The sequence below is a fragment of the Prionailurus bengalensis genome, chromosome D4 (genome assembly GCF_016509475.1).
Source record: "Prionailurus bengalensis isolate Pbe53 chromosome D4, Fcat_Pben_1.1_paternal_pri, whole genome shotgun sequence".
In the NCBI taxonomy this organism is placed as follows: Eukaryota; Metazoa; Chordata; class Mammalia; order Carnivora; family Felidae; genus Prionailurus; species Prionailurus bengalensis.
Genome location: NC_057359.1, coordinates 22,335,218 through 22,357,760, shown reverse-complemented (window position 1 = coordinate 22,357,760; position 22,543 = coordinate 22,335,218). Strand labels below are relative to the sequence as shown.

The window sequence follows — 22,543 nt, the reverse complement described above, 5'->3', positions numbered from 1 at the left end:
TCTGTTTTGATTAAATAAAGCATCTTTTGGGATTGATTTATGGCCAAATGGCTGCTGCCTACATTGACTTGGTTTAGAGGGTGCCAGTGAAGAGAGAAGTGTGGAAATGCAAGTACTTCCTGAAGAGGAAGCCACACTGGTAAACCCTAAACCTGAGTGCAAATGGCAGATATTGGAGTCATTCCTAGGACTACTTTGAACTGAGGCGGGGAAGTGACAGTGCCCTCTTGGTGGAAGAGGGAGGAGCAGAAGGTTGCTGGGCAGTTAGACCTTCAAGAAGCTGTGGGGACAGTGGCTGGAGTGAGGGAGCAGATAAGCTCCAGTGCTCCAGAGTGAGTAAAGGCAAAGAAAACTTGAATTCTAGAAAATTTGCCTAGTGCCTTCCTAAACGCCCCTGAGCTATAGCCAGACACAGGAGACAACCATTGATATCATAGCTTGCTTCCTCTTTAATCCTCCCTGTCACCTCCTGGGCCTGTATTCATTAGCAGCTCCCAAGAAGCACCATGTCTACTCACCTGTCATGGTGACTTTTGGGAACTAAAAAGATTTGGAGACAACTTCTATCCTTTCTAAGCAAGGATGGCATTTGCCATCTCTGTCCTCCTATTGAGCTTTTTTAATTTTCTTTTTCTTTTTTTAAATTGCATTAGGACACTAAGTACAGGTAGTAGGAAGATGGGCTTTGGAGTCAGATGGTCGGTCAGATGGCCGGGGCTCTAGTCTCACCTCTATCAATTACTTATGATGGCAACATACCTAAGCATTTTTTTTAAAGGTTTAAATACCGTTTCTATCTAATCACATTATACACAATGTTCAGAATGGTTCTAATGGTGAATTCCTTATAAAGACATACTGAAAATTAGTTCTTGGATTTTTCTGCTAGTAACTCTTAACGTGCCAGAGAGTAGAATTTCAATGTGATATTACATATTCTGGATCACTGAGAAGGTTAGCACCATGGCAAAGTTCTAGCAATTATTTATAGACACGTGGGGGGGTGGGGGGGAAATTGTGTGGCTCTCACAGTGGTCTACTCTCGATATTCCATCTGCCGCAGGAGGTCCAAATGGGACAAACAGGTATAGATACTGTGGGTAAATTCTTTTGCAATTGACAGCCCATCTTCTTGTTTTTTTTCTGCAGGGCCCACACTAAGAGTGTTGCAAGCATGGCATCTACTTATGAGGAGGAATTTAGGATGTAAGCTTTGTTTTTTGTTTTCTTCATCATGATGAGAAGTAAGAATCCAGGGGGTGGCTGCTCCAAATGCTTCACAGTTTAATGAAGCTAAATTTTGGCCAAATTTCTATTGAGCTACTGTGGCAGATTAAGGATGGACATAAATTCTTTGATACTGCCTCCATTGAGAGTAGAGATCTATTGAATATGGGATGGTTTGTGACTGCTTTGACCAATAGCAAATGGCAAAATGATATCATTCAAGTGTCAGCTGTTTGAAGGAGGACTGGCATCTTCTAAGTTGTTGCTCTCTTGGAAGCCAGCTGCCAGGCAGGGAGACTACCCTGAAACAATCACTTTGAAAGAATCCCAGGCCACATGAATGAGTCCCAGAGAATACGACATCATGGAGAGAGAATGAGGGAGGGAGGGAGAGGGAGAGATGGAGGGAATGTCAAGGAATCCTGGAGTTTCCCATATACAGTAAAGAGGCCATCTTGAAAGTGGACCCTTCAGTCCCAGCCAGCAGCTAATACCATGTGGATCAGAGACCAGTCACCCAGCCAAACTCATTCTGAATTACTGACTCATAAAATTGTAAGTGGATGGAGTGGTTACTTTAAGTCATTTGAGGTAATGTAAGTTTTGGGGTAGTTTGTGATGCAGTAATAGATAGCCTGGTAAATTGGTTTTATAATCCTAAATTCCATCATTGTTTTTAAAGTTTAAGGTTTGTTTTTATCATTAATTCCTTGGAAATGGTTATCCCATTTGAATTAAGAGAATTTTTAAGAGATTTCTTCACAAGTTGTTTCAAGGAGTTAGGGGGTCAGTGTGTCTCCAGGAAGCTGAGGTAACAGTGGGGAAACTGGGGAGCTGCAGAGAGAAGAGAAAATGGGGAGAATATGAGGAGCCAGAGTAAAGGACACAGGGCCTGAGGAATGTTCGGTGTGGCACCCTCCTGTATCCTGGGTGCTCTGACCACTATGCCAAAGCATCTTGTTTCTTTGAGTTATGTATGGCCTGATGAGAAGCATCCGTTCACCGAAACTGGCTTATATCTGTTTGCTTCCATAATGTGCTTGGCCAAGTGATAGAGCAGAATCTGTATCTTACACTATTCCTTCTTTGGCAAGCCCTTCCTATTTTTTCTTTTTTGAAGAGCCTATCGGCTCTTACCTATCATGTGAGACAGCTCTGGGAGAATTCCTCCCGGCTAATCGAGATGTTCTTCCTCCTTTGTGCTCCCATGGCAACCTGAGCTCACCTCTGGCATTTAAAATGCCATATTGAATCATTTACCAAGGTTTTGGTTACTTCCAGGAATGGCATATTTCCCAAGGGCAGGAAACATTTCTTGTTTATTTCAATGTCTACCAAGTGCATAGAAAGGAATTTGGAACTTAAGTGCTCCATGAGCACTTCATTGCACAGAACTGAAAGGAACCATCTTGTGCAGAGGTCATTTCTCTGGTGAATTCTAAACTACTGAGCCCATTATGCTAAGCAAGACAAGTCAGACAGAGAAAGACAAGTACCTTATGATATCACCTATATGTAGAATCTAAAAAAAGTTAAACCTGTAAAAAGCAGAGTAAAACGGGGCACCTGGGTAGCTCAGTCACTTGAGCATCCAACTCTTAATTTCAGCTTAGGTCATGATCCCATGTGCTCTCAGCACGGACATTCTCTGTCTCCTCTCTCTCTGCCTGTTCCTCACTCTCTCTCTCTCTCTCTCTCTCTCTCTTTCTAAAATTAAACAAAGCAAAACCAAAAACAAAGAGTAAAACGTGGTTATCCGGGGACGGGGGGATAAGTGGTAGTGTTTAAGGGTACAACTTGTAATGAATAGCATATAAGCCCTAAAGATCTAATGTGCATTATAATGATATAGACAATTACTGTGCTATAATTATGTAATGTGATAAATATCACTGCATTGGCAACCATGCCAGTATATAAATGTATATAAATGTATCAAAGTTACACACTGTACACCTTAAACTCACACAGTGTTGCACATCACATTTATGTAAAAACAAGCAAACAAACAAAAACTGATGCTGTTGAGACCATGGGAAACCTGCCTTTTGAGAGTAGGTAGGCTTTCTCTGAAATCAGTTCTTACTACAAAGAACTAATTATCTTTTCCTCCTCCTCACCTCCCTCATTTTCTGGAAGCTTGTCTTTCTGTCTTTGTGGGGTTGTAACAGCACATACCACACCTTGAAGGGGAATGATATGAAGGTAACTTGGGGTGCCTGGGTAGCTCAGTCGGTTGATCTCATGGTTCATGAGTTTGAGCCCCACATCAGGCGCTGTGCTGACAGCTTGGAGCCTGGAGCCTGCTTCAAATTCTGTGTCTCCCTCTCTGTCTATCCCTCCCCCATTCATACTCTGTCTCTATATATAGCTCTCAAAGATAAATAAACATTAAAAAAAAAAAGGTAACTCAGTTGGGAACACCTGGGTGGTCAGTCGGTTAAGTGTCTGACTCATGATTTCAGCTTAGGTCATGATTCCAGGGATCATGGAATCGAGCCCTGCATTGATTTGTGGGATTGAGCCCTGCATTGGGCTCTGCACTGGGCATGGAACCTGCGTAAGATTCTCTCTCCCTCTGCCCTTCTCCCCTGCTCATGCATGCTCTCTCTCTAAAATTAAAAAATAAGTAAAGGTAACTCAATCTGGAGCCATCCTTAGTAAGATTGATGCTTACTACTTTTTCTGTCTCCTTTCCACGCTCTCCTCTTACTTCTTTCCTGTCTTTTTGTAGGACCATTTTCCTCATTATATTCCTTTGTTTTCATTATGGGGCATGATGAGATACGACTGGTCATTTGTTCTTCCTCTGCTTCTTCAGTAGGGACAGAAGTGCACAGGCATCCTCAGGCTCTGATTCAGCAGAGACTCTCTGGTCCCCATTTCCTCAACTGTGCAAGAAGCAGGGTAATTAAATAGTTCTCAGACCGGCTAATGGGACAGAAGCAAACTCGAGGTGCAATGGTAGGTGTCAAAGCACTTTGCAAAGTGAACTGATATATAAATACTTTGTGCGTTGTGTGAGTTCAGCTGGTCTCTGCCTATCACTATCTAATTGTGTAATTGACCCCCTGCTACTCACCTAGTGTTGTTTCTGACCACAAATCCTTGAAACAATTAAAGTCTGCATGTTAGATTTGTCTTCAAGGATTTCTAAGGCCTGCCACTGTGGCATTAATGGACAGAACCAGAGAAGCGGAAGCAGTGCTTGATGAATGTACTATAATTGCTCTTTGGTATGACATAGTAATAGGAAAATTCATATAATTGACAATGTAAAGGCCCCTACTGTTAGCAGCTGCTTTAAATTTAATGGAGCTGAGATTGTTAATAGTCTTTTCTTCACAGGGGTCTTTCCTTTGGCAGCTATAGCACAGAGCTAGCTTGTCCCATCCTCTAGACTTTCCCTCCAGGCCCACAACCCAGCTCACTGTGACGGAAGATGATAGGGAATAGGTCCATTTGCACTTTTTTGTCTTGTCTTAATTATCTGGTGGAACCATCGGTGTGTGATACATGGCATTCCCTCCCTGGGGAGGGACTTCTCCTTATGCAGCATGATAGTGGAGAAGGACAGTTCTGGAACTGAACCAGGGATGTAGCATGTACTAGCCACGAATTTGGGACAAGTTACTTAACCTCTCTGAGCTGTAATCTCTTCTAGACAATATAAAAACTAAAACCTACATAATGTAAAGTGGCTGGCACGGAGCATGGAATGTGTTTATCAAATGTCAGCCTCTCCATACGTCATACCAGTCTTCCAAAATTAGCTAAGTCCTACACTACCAAGTTTCTCTAAAGTCTTCACTCTCTGGTTTGCCACTTTTCTCACCAAAACGACACAGCAATCTGACTACATTACAAAATTCCTTAGAACTGTTTCCCCTTCCCCTACAAGGGCTACCTTATTTTGCCAAACAACCAATATGGGTCTTAGGTTATAAAAAACAATGCAGAAGATTTAGCATAGGGAGTCTAGCTGTTAGAAACTTGGGGTCATTACCATGGATTAGGTTGATTAGCGTAGGATGGATTCATAGGTGCAACTCAAAGCCAGAGTAAAGCATTAAGTAATTCTGCTTAGACATCGATGCATGTCTTTTGAATGAAAAACATCAGATTATAAAATTGTGTGTGCATGTGTGTATGTGTCTAGGAGAAAAAGAAGAGGGAGGTGGGAGAAAGAGAGAGACAAGAGAATTCTTCTGGGGCTCAGGCGCCTGCAGGAAGAAGCGTGTTTAGTGCAGTTTCTCACTAGGTCTACTCTAATTGTTCCCCTTGACTGCAGATAAAGCTTATTTATTTTTTCCTTTTTCCTTTTTTTTTTCTTTGTGCCTGTCACTAGCCTTCTCCAGGTAAACAAAAGCCATAGGTGCTGACTCCATTCTCTCTGCAATCATTCAGACCATTTTCCTATGTAGTGATTTTGCAATTAGTATTAACTGGGGACTACATCATTTATCCGGGGAACAGATGGACATTAGAACGTGCCCAATTTAGACCAATAGAATATTTATAGACCGCTGCAATAATAATTCAGGAAGAACACTACAGTTTCCTAACCTTCTTCTAGAAGAACTCTAGAGTTCTAGAAGAACTTTCCTAAGACGGAAGTAAGGTGTGTTGATTTTATTAAATTCCTTATTTCTCTTACTGTATGAGCTTCTCCCTTACTAGCTCCTTAATGTGTGTGCTACTGAAAGTAACCATCATTTATAAGTATTATTGATTTTTTTTTTCATGTCTTCCAGTCATCTTTATGTTTGAGAAAGAGAGAGAGAGAAAGAGTGCAAGCGGAGGGAGGAGCAGAGAGAGAGAGGGAGACACAGAATCCAAAGCAGACTCCAAGCTCTGAGCTGTCAGCACAGAGCCCAATGTGGGGCTTGAACTCTCACAAACTGCAAGATCATGACCTGAGCCGAAGTAGGATGCTTAACCGACTGAACCACCCAGGCGCCCCTGCCAGTCATCCTTAATCAAAATATTCTGTCACCTCAAAGTCTTCCACTGGAAGATACTGCTTGACATACAAGCTCTTAATGGTTGGCATTCAACACTCTACCCAGCTCTTGTGCTTTGATGAGCCCTCTGAGATGGTATACTACAACTCTCAGAAGCATGTTTTCCCCTCGAAAATGTAGTTTTTACTCTGTTGATACTTGCTTTTGTTTTTGTTTCTTTTCTTCACTTTTTTTTATAAGTTGTTATTATCTGGAAATGCAGTAATAGGTGGCAAAAAAGGTATCACTCAACAAACAAAAGAAGATCAAAATGTTGCCATCCATTGAAGGACAAATGGAAGATGTATAGCCACTTAGGTGTGTGCCAGCAATTATAAAACAGGGAAAATGGATACATTCTCTGAGATATGTCATTTTCCTGAATCGAAAGTGAGCACTTGGTGATATATACTTATAATTCTGATGGATTAATCTTTGCCAGTAATCATCTTAACACATAACTTTGCAAATATCTTGAGGAATCGTGTATGTCTGCCAAATGTTTGTGCTGTTGGTGCAATTTAGGGTGTCCTATATACATCATTAGTCCCACTAATGTTTGGACACTCCTGTTGGGACAAAGGCAATTCTCTGGAGATGGGAGCAGCCATGAGTTGTTATAAGCCAATGTGCACATGTATACTGCATAATAGAAGACATCTGCGTGGGGGACCACAGCATTCTTTTCTATCCATTCCTTGTACTTCTCATCAAGTGATACCTATATTAAGTTTATGCCTTTTAAGCACAGCTTCTTCAGGGTTCGGTCATATTTAAAAAGAATTTTTTAAAAATGTTTATCCATTATTGAGAGAGACAGAGACAGAGACAGAGACAGAGAGAGAGTGTGAGTGGGGAAGGGGCAGAGAGAGAGGGAGGCAGAATCTGAATCAGGCTGCAGGCTCTGAGCTATCAGCACAGAGCCTGATGTGGGGGCTTGAACTCACTAAATGTAAGATCATGACCTGAGCTGAAGTCGGATGCTCAACCGACTGAGCCACCCAGGCACCCCTGGTCATATTTTGGGTGAAGCTTATAACCATAGTGTTTGCTGTTACACCTTCTTAGGTAAAATGTGTTTGTCTGAGATGTGTTGGTAGATCAGATACTCTATTAGCCCTTGGATAGTGGTGCTAGCTAAGATCATGTGGATCCAAAAGGCAAACACGGAATATGTGTTGATTTTGGTGAGTGATGAATAGCTGCCACTACTGGGGGACAGTGTGAAGAAGAAGTTTTACTTGCTTCAAGCGGCTGCTTGATTTTCATGAGGGGTGGTACTCTTCTGAGATTTCAGTTTTGTTCTCTTTTGCTAGTAAGTGGAATATTGAAAAGGGCAGGAATTAGACTGGTTAGTATCAGTGAGGGAGGTCCTGCTGTCTGACTCACAAAAAGCCTATCTCTGCCACTATGGCCGCTCTTTTTATGAGTTCATCATGCAAGCACCATAGTGGTTAAGCTCAAAGGTTAGAAAATATCTACTCACTGAGTCATCTTGTTTGTGAAGTGTTTAATGCCTCTTCTGAGGTGGACACACTCTGCTCAGCATTAATGTGTCATACGAAGATCCTCATATTTTGTGCTCACTCTCAAAGATTCATTTGCCTGACACATCCCGAGATCTCCTTGTTCCCCGTCCTTTGATCTAGTTCTTTACAAGCCATTGACCAATCAGTTAAGCTATTTCTGCCTTCTTGAGAATTGATATATACGCTCCCTTTTGTCTACTGTCTCTGCATTCCAAGCGCATCACCCCTTGTAGTGTCTGAAGCTCTGCCAAATGGGAGACTTTCCCCGTGACGGTTTTTCAGGGCTTCCCCTGAAAGGTGACATGGTGCAGTGATACTTTATTTTTTGTTTGCATTCACTTAGTTAACTGACCCATCTGTGAATCAAGCTTGTGTATTTCCTCTCCCATCAGTTATAGAAAATGCCCATGTGACAAGAGTGTGAGCTGAGACAAAGGCACCAGAGAAACATGGGTTCTGACAGCTGTTCATTACCTTATTTGTGTCTCCTGGACCAGCTTGAGCCTGATTTTGCATGTACCACATCTGCTTGATTAATGATTGCTGCTAGAATGCCCCAATGTTATGATTTGGTGGATCTGAAAGTATCCAATTTATGATGAGTAATTCTGACCATACAGTCACTTAATTCCCGAGGGCAGATGTGCAGTTTCTAAAAGATCTAGTATTATCCCAAGACCTATTTTTTGAATGGAATATAGTTTTTCTGCTACATGTGACATGACATCGACTTTCTTCCAAATCATAGGAGTTTCTGCTGTGGCCATCCTGTTGGGTCTTCCCAGAGTCCTACACAATGTCTTTCTCTACCACGATCTGTCTAGTATCATGGAGTCTGCTGAGCCATAGAAATAAAATGTCAGGACTTCAGAACCAAAACCTGAAGTACTACAGAGAACTATTTTTTTCTGGACCTTAACAGAAGTTGATAATAGCCTTTAAATCAACATGGTGAATTGGTAGTTTCTGTATTCCTAATGCAGAATATACTGCCTGCAAAACCCAAAGGAACCTATCAAAGGTTGGGTTTCATTCTTTGTGGTAGGAAACATGACGTATTTCCCCACTCTCTGGACTGGATATGCATGTCTAAGGCATCCATACTATTTGCCACTTCTTGCTCATCAGCTTCAATTGACATGATGTAAATTCTCTCCAAAATATCCAGAAAGTTGAAGGTTAGCAAAATATGCCATCTCAAAATATGCCACTTTGGCATAGGCTTATTTTGAGCTGAAGGCAGTTGAAAAGAAGTAAATATAAGAGTATCTCTTTGCCCTCCCCTTATTCGCTTAGAGGCAGGATACAAATTTATAAAGGTGTTTCCCTTTCCTTCTCTACCAGGAAGGACAGAAGTTAACCACCAGAGATAACCAGGTCCTTATTGGCCCAGAGAGGAAACCAAAGGAATCTATATAAACAAACCTTGCAACTAGCCCTTATCTACCTTTAGTTTCCCCATTTTTTTGCCTTCGCACAGAATGCTGCCCCTGGAACTCAAAGTCTCTTACCTTTGTCTTGTACATCTCTAAAAATATATTGCTCTTTTGTTAAGATGTTATATAAACCCACGTTCTAACCACCCCTTTGAGTTACTCATCTCTGAGTGCTCCCAAGTACATGCGCAGTGCACAAGTTAATAAAGTTCTGTTTTTCTCTTGTTAATCTGTCTTTTGTCAGGCGAATTTACAGAGCCCCAGACAGTGAACGTCAGATAGGTAGAAGGAAAATAGTTCCCCTTTCCTACACAATCCAGGTCCCTTCAATCTGTTGTATGCCAGAGGTCATGAAAATTAGCACAACCTTGGGATAGGACCGTGAATGTGTATCCCATGTGTTTTTGTTTACTCTAATTTCTGGGGCGGGTGGGGGTAATTTCAGGGGCTACTACTTTGCTTTCTTACTACAAACATTCCTAATCTATAGGTCAAGGAACCCATTTGAAATTTCTGCTAACTGCTAAATATGTGCACTTGAATTCCCCATTTGGGGAGCAAGGAAGTGACAACCAAGCGGGTCCATAGAGACAATAACCCCTCCTGTGGGATAGACCTGGGTCAGAACTCCATTTATTACCTTTACTAACTGAACTCCTTATACCCCTACTGTAATGCAGAGGAAAGCAAGATGGCACATGGATCTCCTGGTATCAGATTGAACTTGGATGCTGTATTTGACAAACCTTGAAAAATCTGGAAATTCCCCTTTCCAAGTTTGCCATTACCCAAGTAAATGGCTATAGGTCCCACTTGGGAAGGATGGAAGAATCACTGTTGTATGTAATTGCTGGTGTTAGCTTCAGCAGCACGTATACAGAATTGGAAAGATACAGAGAAGATTAGCATGACCCCTGTGTGCAGATGACATGCAGATTCATGTATATACCTGCTGCGGTGTCAGAGATCCCTTCATCATCTGGACCTGGATGCTCCTTCAGTCAGTGGGTCCTGCATCTGGGAGTTGACTCCAGTGTGGAAACTGGGCAAAAGTTTGTGACTTTCCACTGGGGAGTGTTGCCTTCTACTCATCTATTCCTAATTTTTCTGATAGATATAGATATAGATATTTAGATATAGATTTGACAGTACCCTGGGCAGTTGGCTGCTTATTGATCTTGCCTCTAGGAACACCACGTATTTCAACACACGTATTTCTCTAAGACCGTATTAAGTCAGACCCCTCTTGGCTGCCATTCAGACCTTGCTAACCATGCTATTCCAAGATCCTATCATCCCCTTTGCTTCTAGGGAACTCAGTTCTGTAACAGCTACTAATTCAGCCCACAGAAGACAGGCATTACTGAGCATTGCAGTGATGTTCCTCCCTAGTTCATTCCTTATTGCTTTAATAAGTGGAGTGCTCTCCAGGCCCTCTTAAAGGAAATGACCAGCTGGTAGGTTTTCCAGTTGTATATAATAGATCCATTCTAGCATACTTAGCTCTCTAAGCCTTCTGAGCTCTTTCTCACCGTTTTCCAGAGCCTCTCTAATTTAATGCCAGCTGTCATTTTTTCCAAGCCTATAGAACCATCACTTAGAGTTCTTGCCAGGGAGTTAAATAAATCCTGTTTCACTAGCGAGTTCCCTCATATGGTAAATCTTCCTTCATCTAGCTTTATATGCCACCTTCTTGATCTGGCATCTTCAAGACTCACTTCCAGACATATTTTCCCGGTTCCTGCCAGCACATGTTACCCATGTCCTGTAGCAACTTTGATGTATAATCCCTCCTAGTCCCTGACACATCCAGCACTTCTCCAGGCTGGCTATGCCGAGGTTTGATCATATTTAAGGGCCTGATCATATTTAAAGTCCAGGTGGACTTTAAGAGAGCAGATCCTAAGGAGATTATTTGTTTTCTTGTTTGGCACCTACCTCATTTGAGGCCTCTGCAGAGTCTTAAACAAGGTGGGTTATCTCTCTTCCAAAAGAAGTAGGCCACTTCTGCTGGCCTGGTGGGCTCAGAGAGATTAAGGATACGAAGTTCACTGGTTCATCTACCTACGTGTCTTCATCTCAAATCTCAGAGTTCCACTCTTTCCCTCTCTGGGTGCTGTACTGGTATAGGAGATTTGCCTAGGCCTAGAATTCTCTAAAGCTCTGCCAATATTATACTTAACTTCTCTGTCTAATCTTCAGCTGTTTCCACCCTCTGGCTTCAGGTGATGAGAATCTTTTCGAATGCTACCACGGAGGCCTCTGACACTCACACTTTACTTTGAATTATTAAGAGGTCTGAACCTGTCATTTTCTTTCTTCACTAAATCAATGCTACTTAGCAACAGCCACTCAATTTCACAGTCTTTGCAGTTGCTATTTCCCCATATCTCTCCAGCGCCTGGGAAATTGTACCAGGCAGTGCATTCCCTCCACCTGCATCCCATCCCCTCTCCTCACAGGGAAGTCTTAGTAGTTGCCTGCTACGGCTTCCCAGAGACTATATCAGTCCATCACCTACCACCTGTGATCCAGCTGGCACGTTAGATCCAACTAGAAATGTCTATCCTTAGCCTCTGCTTCTCAGATATATTTCTGATACAAAGCACCTGAGGTTGAGTTTCTTAAAAGTGGAGCCTGAGATGGGGATTCTTATTCAAGTAACTCACTAGAGGAGTATTCTCAGGAGAAAAGAAGTGAACAATGCCTGATAGAGCCAGGCGTAAAAGCTAATCATGAATGTGGTCTCAATCAAAGACTTAGCTTTAGTCTTTGAACCCAGGGGAAGCTTTGGAACACATGTGGCAACAAATAACCTCACCCTAAGATCAAGAACCAGTCTTTCATCCCTTAGTACCAGTCAATTATTGCCTGAAGTTTGTTGGGTGGGTACCATGTAGCTTTCCAAGTGAGGAAGCTCCCATTCGGCCAAGGATAATGCTCTAGATGAAGGGTCGGCTGTGAGTTGTTATCAGCTAGCACTTGGAGCGCTAAAGGATGGGCACACTGGCAGATGCAAAGGATCTGTGCACCGCCACTATCCATACAATCGATCAGCAGTACATCTGAGATTCCACAGTTCAAACCAGCTGTCAGATGATGGCAATATGTGGTCCAAGGACCACGCTTTGAGTGGCAAGAAAAAGATTATTTTGTTTTCAGGTTTTTCTACCTTTTACCCCCTGCAACACTTTTCCTTTCCTTTCCTTCATGCTTCCTCTTTCCAGTTATGCTGATTCTACATCTGATCTTCACACCAGCTTGTAGGACAGCATTCAGAGGATGTGGACATCTTGTAAGTTTCTTTCATCAGAAAGGGAAGAAAAACCTCAATTTATTGGTCTGTTTTTCTACTGATGCATCAGTTGCCTACACCACAGTTGATTTTAAGCAGGTTACTTCCTTCGCCTGGATGAATAATAGTTCTTTTTGATTTTTTAAAATTTATTTATGTTTATTTTTTTTATTTGAGTAGAGTTGACACACAATGTTACCTTAGTTTCAGATGTACAATTTAGGGATATGACAAGTTTTTGCATAATGCTGTGCTCACAATTATAGCTAGAGTTCTTATGGGCGGGTCTTTTAAAAATTTTTTTTAATGTTTATTTATTTCTGAGAGAGGGAGAGAGACAGAGTACAAGCTGGGGAGGGGTGGAAAGAGAGGGAGACACAATCTGAAGCAGCCTCCAGGCAGGCTCTGAGCTGCTGTGCTCTCAGCACAGAGCCCAACCTGGGGCTCGAACCCATGAACTGTGAGATCATGACCTCAGCCAAAGCCTGATGCTTAACCAACTGAGCTACTCAGGTGCCCCTGGGTGGGTCTTTTTAAATATTACAGTCTTAGGAGCTAATTCGAGAACGAGGCAGGACTCTCAACTTTTTGTAAGAAGACTAACAATAACAAAGCCACCTTAAAGTAGGAACCACAACCAATCTTTTGATTTAAGCATAGCACTGAAAGAAGCATTTACAAGCCAAATTACTGTGGGATCTCCTGCTTGGATGGGGGGGGGGGGGCACCAAATGTGGGATGACCAGATAGGGTGGAAGCCAGTGGCATGGGCAGAGAAAGAATTCACCCAAGGTCGAACAAAGGAGATAGAAGTTTATTGAATGCTCAGCAAGGGAGCAACTGGCTGGACAGCAGAGCAGAGCCTGGCTGCTTTGAGGTGGGTGGGGGGCTGTAGTTAAAGGGGGAAGGTGAGGAGGTATGAGAACTACGGAATTTTACTTTCTTGGTACTTGTGTCCAACCCATTGGATATTTTGAGGTAGGTCGCCTAATGTGCCTGTGTGTATTCGGACAGAGAGTTACTGTGGGCCCTTCCACCTTTCTCAGGTTTCCTCTGTTCAAGTTAATTGCCTTAAAGTGGGCTCTACAATTACGTCCAACTTATTTAGAAATGCTGAGATCCCCCAAAGTTAAAGAATGTGTTCAAGTTCACACAGGAAGTGAGTGGCAAAGATTGGATGATATAGGCCTTGGGACCCCTCTTACTGTGCACGACAATTAATTTGAAATTGGATCTCTGGACCTTGAAAACAAATGTTTGAAGTCGGGCTGCCAGCCATCATTTTTATACGTATGTTTTATTCTTAGAGCACAGTGGAGTAGAGCACCAACATGTAAACATGAACATAGAAACACTATGTCAAAGACAAGGATTGGGAATGTTAAAAGATGCTCTAGAGTAGACTGAAAGGTCTGACTTGGTTTAGGATGCCGACATTCACTTTAGAGAAGATCTCCCGTCATCATAGCATCATCCTCCTTACTGTGGGAAATTTTTAATAAGACTGTGATATCTGCTTCAGATATGAGAAGATGACTTCTTTTATTGCTCTCTGCTTTTCCTTAAGTGTTGTCATTTTTCATGGCATAGAGGTGACCTCGAAAGAGAATATGTTCAGTACAGAACAGACTATCCTTTCTCTATTCACATTAAAATAAGGACATTATCACCACAATCATTAACATTATCCTCCGCCTCCTTCTTCTGGTCCCCCTCCTCTTCCCCCTCCCTCCCCATCATCAAATTGTTAACTCTCACTGAGGGCTAATTATGTCTCAGGCAAAATGTTATGAGCTTTATAGGTATCATCTCATTTAATCCTCAAAACATTTGCATGAAGCTAATACAATTTTTTTTTTTTTTTTGAGAGAGAGAGAGAGAGAGAGAGAGAGAGAGACAAAGCATGCAAGCAAGCTGGGGAGGGGCAGAGTGGGGTGGGGAGAGAGAGTCCCAAGCAGGGTCCACACCCAGGGCAGAGATCAATGTGGGGCTCAATTCTACCACCATGAGATCACGACCTGAGCCGAAATCAAGAGTTGGTGGCTTAATCAACTCAGCCACCCAGGCACCCCAACTAATATGCTTACTAGACTCATTTTACAGATGAGAAACTAATGTAGAGAGGATTTTAACATTTTCCTTGATAGGGAAAAATCTGTTACAAGATGGCTGACAGGACTAATAGGGAAATTCCAGTCCCCCACTGAAGACTCCCCTTTGGGGTTCTTCTTCCTACCCCGCTTGCCGCAGGTGCCAAATTACTGCTAATGTGGAAATGTGGAAGTAACAGACAATAAATTGTTCCCTCTATTTAATGCTCAGGACTCAGACCTCTGGAGAGTGATCTCCTCTGAGCCTGCTGGTGTGAAATAAACCTCCTGCCTTCCAAGATCTCCGAGTGCCACTTGGTTCTTCCACCGGGTGATCCAGACCAGGTTCCATAACATCCCCACAGTCACACTTCGAGTTTGTAATAGCACCTGGATTTGAACTGAAGTTGGCTCATATTAGAATTTAGCATTGTAAACATAGTGACCTATGTTGGGCAGTTAGATCAGAAGGCAAGTCAGTTTCAAAGGAAGGTAAATGTCATCAATTTAGTTTAGAAATATATTGCATTTATGTTGGTGAATTCAGGGGAACACTTATAGGCCAACAAGAAATCCTAGAGAAGGACAAGATAAGAAGCTCCATGTTGCAGAAGGATGTTGTCTTGTAACCACAAGAGTAAAAGCACAGAAAATGACTACAGTTTGAAAAAATGGAACACTAGATATTTTTTTCTTGGTTTCTCTGACAACAGGGGCCACTCTTCATAATAATTTTACTAAGAAATGTTTATGCAAATAAAGTACATGTTATCAGGCATAAAATAACATGTGTTTTAGACGTTTCCTTAGAAGTCTGAGAAGTGTGGGAGGAATGTCTGCTGTGATAGAGAAGAGGGCAAAATGGGATAGACTTACGTAATGGTACAAAGGGATTTTCCTGAGCCCACATACTCTAGAATTTGGTGGGTACAAGAAAATGATTATATCTTTTTCTAATTTGTGTATAGGTTTTATAAGTAAATGAAATGTGTATTCACACTGCTTTATTTTCTCTGACACCAGTGCTGCATTGGGAAAAAGAAAAAAAAAAAAGGGAAAAGAAAGGGTAGGTGAGTCAATAAACCTTATAGGACTGGCAGGTATGATGAAGGGGAGTAAAAAGCAATCCCCCCCCCCCCACCCCTTGATTTCTAAATTCTTGGTTAGAATAGGACTCCTATTACAAGAAACACATTCAGGAAAGAAAAACAAACATGTTTATTAACATGTATATGTTGTGTATACCTGAAAGATACCCAGGGAAAAATGAGTAGTAACTCTTCCAATTCAAGTTTAATACCATCTTCTGAGAAAGACAAAAGGAAAAGAGTTTGGGGGAGGGCAGCTGGGAAGGTGACCAGGAAAAGCCTGGTAAACAGGGATAAGGTTTGTTATGCAGATGTAAGTTTGAGCCTTTTCCCATTGATAAGATTCTCTTGTGATTTAGAGCCATCCTTTTCTTTTTAGTTCAGAGAGGGAGACACCCTTTATAAATGGAGATTCTCTTTATAAATGTAAATTTCCCTTACAAAAGGATAACTTACATTCTGTTTTCAGAGCTTTTTCTGGATCTGCTGTTTCTTAAAATAACCAGCTCAAAATAATTCTTATGCCAGAGAGGCATATTTTGGGGTAGATTCTGCCAGCCATCATTTACATTATTAATAATAAAATATACACCAAACTACTTAGGTTGATTTCTTAGGTGATGAGTGGATTGGAAACAAAAAACAATTTTTTTTTTTAAGTTCATTTATTTTGAGAGAGAGAGAGAGAAAGAGAGAGAGCATGAGCAAGCAGGGGAGGGGCTGAGAGAGAGGGGAAGAGAGAATCTCTTAACTATGGGAATTATTCTTAAGTTTAATCTTGTCCGGGCAACAGCTTTTCAGAGGACCTCGACGAACTCATACCTTTATGTGGGAAAGGTGGAAAAGTAAGACTATATATCCATATTTGCTTGTATTTATATGAAATACACTAGAAGAATATAGAAAACAAGAAGTTAAAGGAAGCAAAAGAAATGGGGTGGTGGTAATGCATTGGGTGGAGAGAGGGGAGAGAGCAAGACTTTTGGAATGTGTTATCTATGCAAAAAAAATTTTAAAGATTCTTGGAAAAAGTTATAAAATAACATCCAGAACTGTGTTTAACAGCCTCAGCAGACTGTACACAATGAGAGAGTGGTAAATGCCTTAAAAATCTCAGAGTACTTACCTAGAGAAAGTCCAAAAAAATCAAAAGCTGACCTCTATAAGGTCACTGCAAGTCTCAGGACTTAAAATTTGATATTATGATATTTAAAGTTTTTTTTTTAATGCTTACTTATTTTGAGAAAGAGTACACAAGAGCAAGGGCAGAGATGGAGAGAGAGAATCCCAAGGAGGCTCCATGTTGTCAGTGCAGAGCTCGATGCTGGGTTTGATCTCATGGCTGTGAGATCATGACCTGAGCCAAAATCAAGAGTCCGACGTGGAACTGACTGAGCCACCCAGACACCCCTGATATTATAATATTTAAATATTGTGAGATTATAAAGCAAGAACAAAAATTGTAGAGAGGAACCCACTTCAATAGAAACTTAAGTGCCTGAATGTGATTGAGATTATAAGCCTTTAGAAAATACTATAGACTTTAAGCTGTAGAATTACTATAGACTTTAATACTATAGATTATAAGCCTTCAGAAAATACATAGACGGTATCTATGTAATTCTTCTCAAGCAATCTTTTGTAAAGCCAATATTTTCAGGTTATTAATTAAATTATTTGTCCTGTTCCTTCAGCTGATCGGAGTATTCTAGCCTCAATGGCTAAACACTTGGGTCCGTTACTAGGGGTAGAGATGTGAAAGGGATACACTCTGACTTCAGACAGTTCTTTCTTGGTCTTCCATGGGCAAAATAAGAAACACTTGGAAGTTTCTGTAAAGCAGAGGTATTATGTACTTCCCTAGCAGACGAATAAAGAGGCAGTGCCAGAAGAAAGAGGACAGGACAGATTAATGCTTCTTGAAGGCATTGGGGGATGGGTGCTTCATGAAGATGACATTTGAAATAGATGCTTAAATCCAATTGCTATTTGTATGTTTGTTTTTCTGGGTTAAGGAAGGGGGATGGACATTCCAGATGGAGGGAACTTTTGAAATAGATGCGTGGAGATGTGGAAGGTCATGGTGGACGCAGGGGCACTAGAGCAAGCCCACGAGTGTGAGTGAAGGGAATGGCAACAAGTGAGTCTAGAGAGTGAAGGGATGCCGTCCTAAGCATTTTGGACTTTGTATTAGAAAAAAAAAAGGGGGGGGGGTGGTTAGGCATCGATGGTTCTAGAGAGGAGTGTGATGTGTTGGGATTCATGGGCTGTGCAGGAGGGATATAGACTATAATGGGAAAGGACCAGAGTCAGGGAGGTCAGATCCAAGGTTATCAAAATAATCCAAATGAGAGATGACAGAGGGCTGCAGTGATGCAGGGGCCATTTCCAGGCCCAATCAGTAATATATGGAGACAACTGGATAGGAAGATAAACGGGGAAAAGTAGTCAAAGCACACTGATGGATTTCTAGCTCTGTTCACGGGGTCATGATGATATTGTTAGATAAAACAGGAAAAAAGATCAGACACAGATTTGGAGAGAAACAAATGAGTTTGATAAGGTTAACACACTGGTTCCAAATTTTTAGCCTCTGAAGAATTTTTTCCTGGTTCTCAGCTATCAGTTTATGGACTAGTTGTTTCCCTAAATATTACCATGTCCATAATAATAGGCATTAATGAGAATACCCAGAAAGCAAATGATAAACACACATAGCCCTTGTCCTCTATAATGCCCTGCTCAGACAGATGTCCCAGGGTAGGAGATGGAGATGTGTGCTTTAAAGACCAATGTCTGGGTGGCCTAAGATGGGAATCTAATAAATGAAAAAAACCTAACATGATCTAAGATACGGCATCCATTTGCTAGACCTTGCAAGCTGACTTTATTACAGACTGTCAGGGTAGACAGTGACAGATCATTTTGTAGGGCCCAGAGAGAGCCAGATCTATCTGCCTAGAAAAACAAATAAATCCCAGTTCAGAACTGAGGTTAAAAAAGATTTACAAGGCACAGTGATGCATGTACCCCCTTCTGGGTGGGTTGTGGTGGCTGGCCACGGGAGGCTAGCCTCATTGGTTCACATATCCTGCCATCTGGGGACATGGCGAATTCCTGGGCTCATTGTACAGGACATTTTCCCATTTCCCTCTCTATGGTCTAGTTTGGGCAGAAAAATGGACGACAGGCTGGGGAGGATAAAAAATAAACAAGAGAGGGAAAAGAGTCTCTCTCTGAGCAATCTTATAAAACAAAGCATAAATCTTTAACTGCCTGACCTTTCAGCTCACATGATTCTTGGTGCAGAAGGGATAAATCAGGGCTCATCTAGAGGCTCCGGGGAGGATAGCTTCCTGCCTTCCAACAAGAAGCAACCTATTTGTGGAAAGCACATAGATGTGTCATTGTTTTTAATAGAAGCTCAATTGATTTCCTAGAAATTGAAATGTTCCCTTGGTTGGGAAATGAAATTTCTAGTTGGCCGTTCCACCTTTGGCTGCCCCTTGGTGGAAAGTCTTATTGCACATTGCTAGAATTAGCAGAGAGAGGTCAAGTGAAAGGTCTTGGGGTCACACTTCCTCATAACAGGACACCATCTCCTAAATGCAAATAAAACTGGCAGAGGTTGAAGGTTGCACAGACGCAACTCCTACAATATAGTGAAGGAGGTTTTTGTTAACCCCTCTTTTGCTGGTCGCTGTTTTCCCTGCCCTGTGTTGCTCTCTTGCCATCACAGCCCATAAATATTCCATTAGAGCCAAGGATGGTTCCCAGATGCAGCGGTAAAGCAGGTATTTTCTACGTGAGGGCTTGCTTGGCACTTCACTGCAGCCCGACCCTTTGTCCCAGCAGCCAAAGTAATGAGTATTTGAAAAAAATTAAATTCGTTTCTTAAATGCATGGAGAAAGGGGTGTGTTTTTTCTCAGTAAGCTGACAGTGTTATCACGTGACTGAAGTTCCCCCTTCAGAAAAAGGAAAACTTTTTTTTTTCTTTTTACTTTATCTGTAGGGTGGTAGTAGTGGTGACCAGAAACGAGGAGATGGTAAATTAATAGTTTGAAGGTAGAACTGGAAATCACAGCTCATTGGTAAAGCCTACTGTCAGAGTTCCTAGAACCAAAGATGAGTTTTGATCATTTTTGACCTCTCTGTCTCTCTTTTTTTAAATTATTAAGGCTGCTGAAATGTGGGGAAAAAAAGGCAGATATGCCAGGAGCCCATACTTCCTGAGGTACTTATTATGAAAAAAAAATCAAGGAAATAATTATTTTATTTCATTGAAAAGATAAGCTTCTGAATCCTTCCCAGATCCCCTTTGCCTGAGTCTTTCCTCTTGGCCCTTTTCAAGTATGGCAGCCACTTCATGAAAAGGAGCTGCTTCTTCTGAAGCCCCAGTGTCACAGGAAATTAACTAGAGCACCTCCTAGAGGCAACAGCCCAACTTCCTAAGGAAGAGAGAACGTATTCCTCAGTTTAGGATGGCTATATCTGAGGGTATCTGTCATTTAAAGAACAATGGCCATTATCAATGAACATTTGCCACCCTTTTCTTTAAATGCCATTTTGTTAGCAGATTATTTCTGCATTTGCTTTTTCTAAGATTGTCCAAGCTGCTAAAATACAGAAAAAGAAGTAGTGATAATTTAGGCTGGAGTAACGGTGTTGATCTCTTTGGCACCAATATCATCAATTTGTCCTGCTTCTTTTACTAATATTTACTATTTGTCCTATTATTTAAGATTTATTTGTGACCTAGTGGGGACCAGTTGGACTGAAAATTAGAATATCATTTTAGGTCTCTAATTTACTTTTTGTTGACACAGGGTAATTTAGCCTCTGTGTATCAGATTCCAAGTATATATCTTAATCTGATGATAATTAGTCTACTTTTAAATTACTGGTTTTAGGGGCACCCGGGTGGCTCAGTCAGTTAGGCATCCAACTCTTGGGTTCCTCAGCTCAGGTCATGATCTTAATTTCATGAGTTTGAGCCCTGAGTCAGGCTCTGTGCTGGCAGGACAGGGCTTGCTTGTGATTCTCTCTCTCCCTCTCTCTGCCTCTTCCCCACTCTCACTGTCTCTGTCTCTCTCAAATAAATAAACTTAAACAAACAAACAAAATTACTGATTTTTATCCATACATGTTACAAATGGCATGCATTTAACATGATTTTAAAAAATAATAAAAACCACACTAGCCAAAAAAAAAAAAATCCAGAAGGTATTTACACAGGAAATGACAACTAGGCTTATAGTTGCTTCTTATTAAAATATTTTCTAAATACTTATTAATATTCAAATAAATGAGTTTGGTCCCAGTTTTCAGAATGAATTTTATGTTGAATATACCTTATTTATTGCCATACTAATAGTAGAAATCCACCAATAAGTGGTTCAACATTCTTAGTAATATATGAGGAAGGTCAGAGGAAGACTGATTTTTTAAAAATGATTGATTTACCTCTTTTCTAGGTTATTTCTTCATTAATAAATCACATTTAAATGGTAGTAAAATAGTCTTGTGATTTTTCAAGAATAGTTAATAGTCCAAAGGCTGCCCTTGGCTAAGGGCCATGTATTTCAGGTCTTTTTTTTATAGTCATCTATTTATTTCACCCAGCCAATCCCAGCATGGAAGCTACTGCTACTTATATGAAGCTTTTCAATTTAGTCATACATGTGGTGGTAGGCTTATTTTATTTTATTTTATTTAACGTTTACTTATTTTTGAGACAGAGCATGAATGGGGGAGGGTCAGAGAGAGAGGGAGACACAGAATCAGAAACAGGCTCCAGGCTCTGAGCTGTCAGCACAGAGCCTGATGCGGGGCTCGAACTCACGGACCGCGAGATCGTGACCGCAGCTAAAGTCGGAAGCTCAACCCACTGAGCCACCCAGGCGCCCCAAGGTGTGTTTAAACTTGCATTTATCTTACCCTGCAGGAACAGGATGATATTTAAGTTACAAAGGCTTTGGGAAATTTGGAAGAAGTTGGGGGAAAGTGGGGAAGAAGCAATAAAATCAGATAGCCTCATTCTCTCCCTCGAGCAAGAAAAATGCATCCACCCCACAAGTGTACACCTGTTTTCCTGCTTGCAGTCTCTGTGCAAATCATTGCCTATTGTTAGGGAAGTAGACAGGGTCTGTTTTGTAAGACTAAGAAGCAATACAGTGTTTATTTTGCCTCCAAATCATCAAGAAGTATGCTAATTTTCCATGATTTGGAAAGGTTTGGAAGTATGATGTATAGTCATCACTTTGTTAATTAACAACTCAAGGGCCACCCACAGTGGTTGGTAATGACAGAGCAGCTGCAAAAGACACACTTGCTCACCCTAAGTGTGCCCAAGTGCACCCTTCTAGGGACTGCTGTCTGTTCCCAGGGGTGAAAGTTAACAGATGATAATGTCCTCCTACGTAGCTGTTCCTGACAGATGTTTTTCTCGCTCGACCTGGTACTGTGGAGTCACTTCTTTTGTTGCTGTTTCTATTCCTCTTTGCTTGGGTTTCCTCTTAATTTATTCACTCAGACAGGAGTAGTCTTTCCATTAGAAACATAAAGTAAACCACCAAGCCACAAAATTGCTCACTCAAACCACACCACCTATAATAAAAGATCTGTGTTTAGAAAACTGATAGAACAAGCGTATGTTCCTTCTTCAGTTCTGTGTTTCAAAAGACACTGCCTCTTAGTTGCCCTTAGCTTTTCTTAATTTTTGAAAATATTTTATTTATTTTTGAGAGAGAGAGAGAGAGAGAGAGAGCGTGCGAGAGAGCGAGCGAGTGGAGTAGGGGCAGAGACAGGGAGACACAGAATCCAAAGCAGGCTCCAGGCTCTGAGCTGTCAGCACAGAGCCCGACACGGGGCTTGA

The 22,543-nt window shown here is 41.4% G+C and overlaps 1 non-coding gene across 1 annotated transcript; it reads left to right on the top strand.

Moving 5' to 3' along the window:
- The first annotated feature begins 10,048 nt into the window (after nucleotides 1–10,048).
- LOC122475499 lies at nucleotides 10,049–10,154 on the top strand. The gene has a single exon (XR_006295196.1). It is a non-coding gene; the product is annotated as a U6 spliceosomal RNA (small nuclear RNA).
- The last annotated feature ends 12,389 nt before the right edge of the window (nucleotides 10,155–22,543 follow it).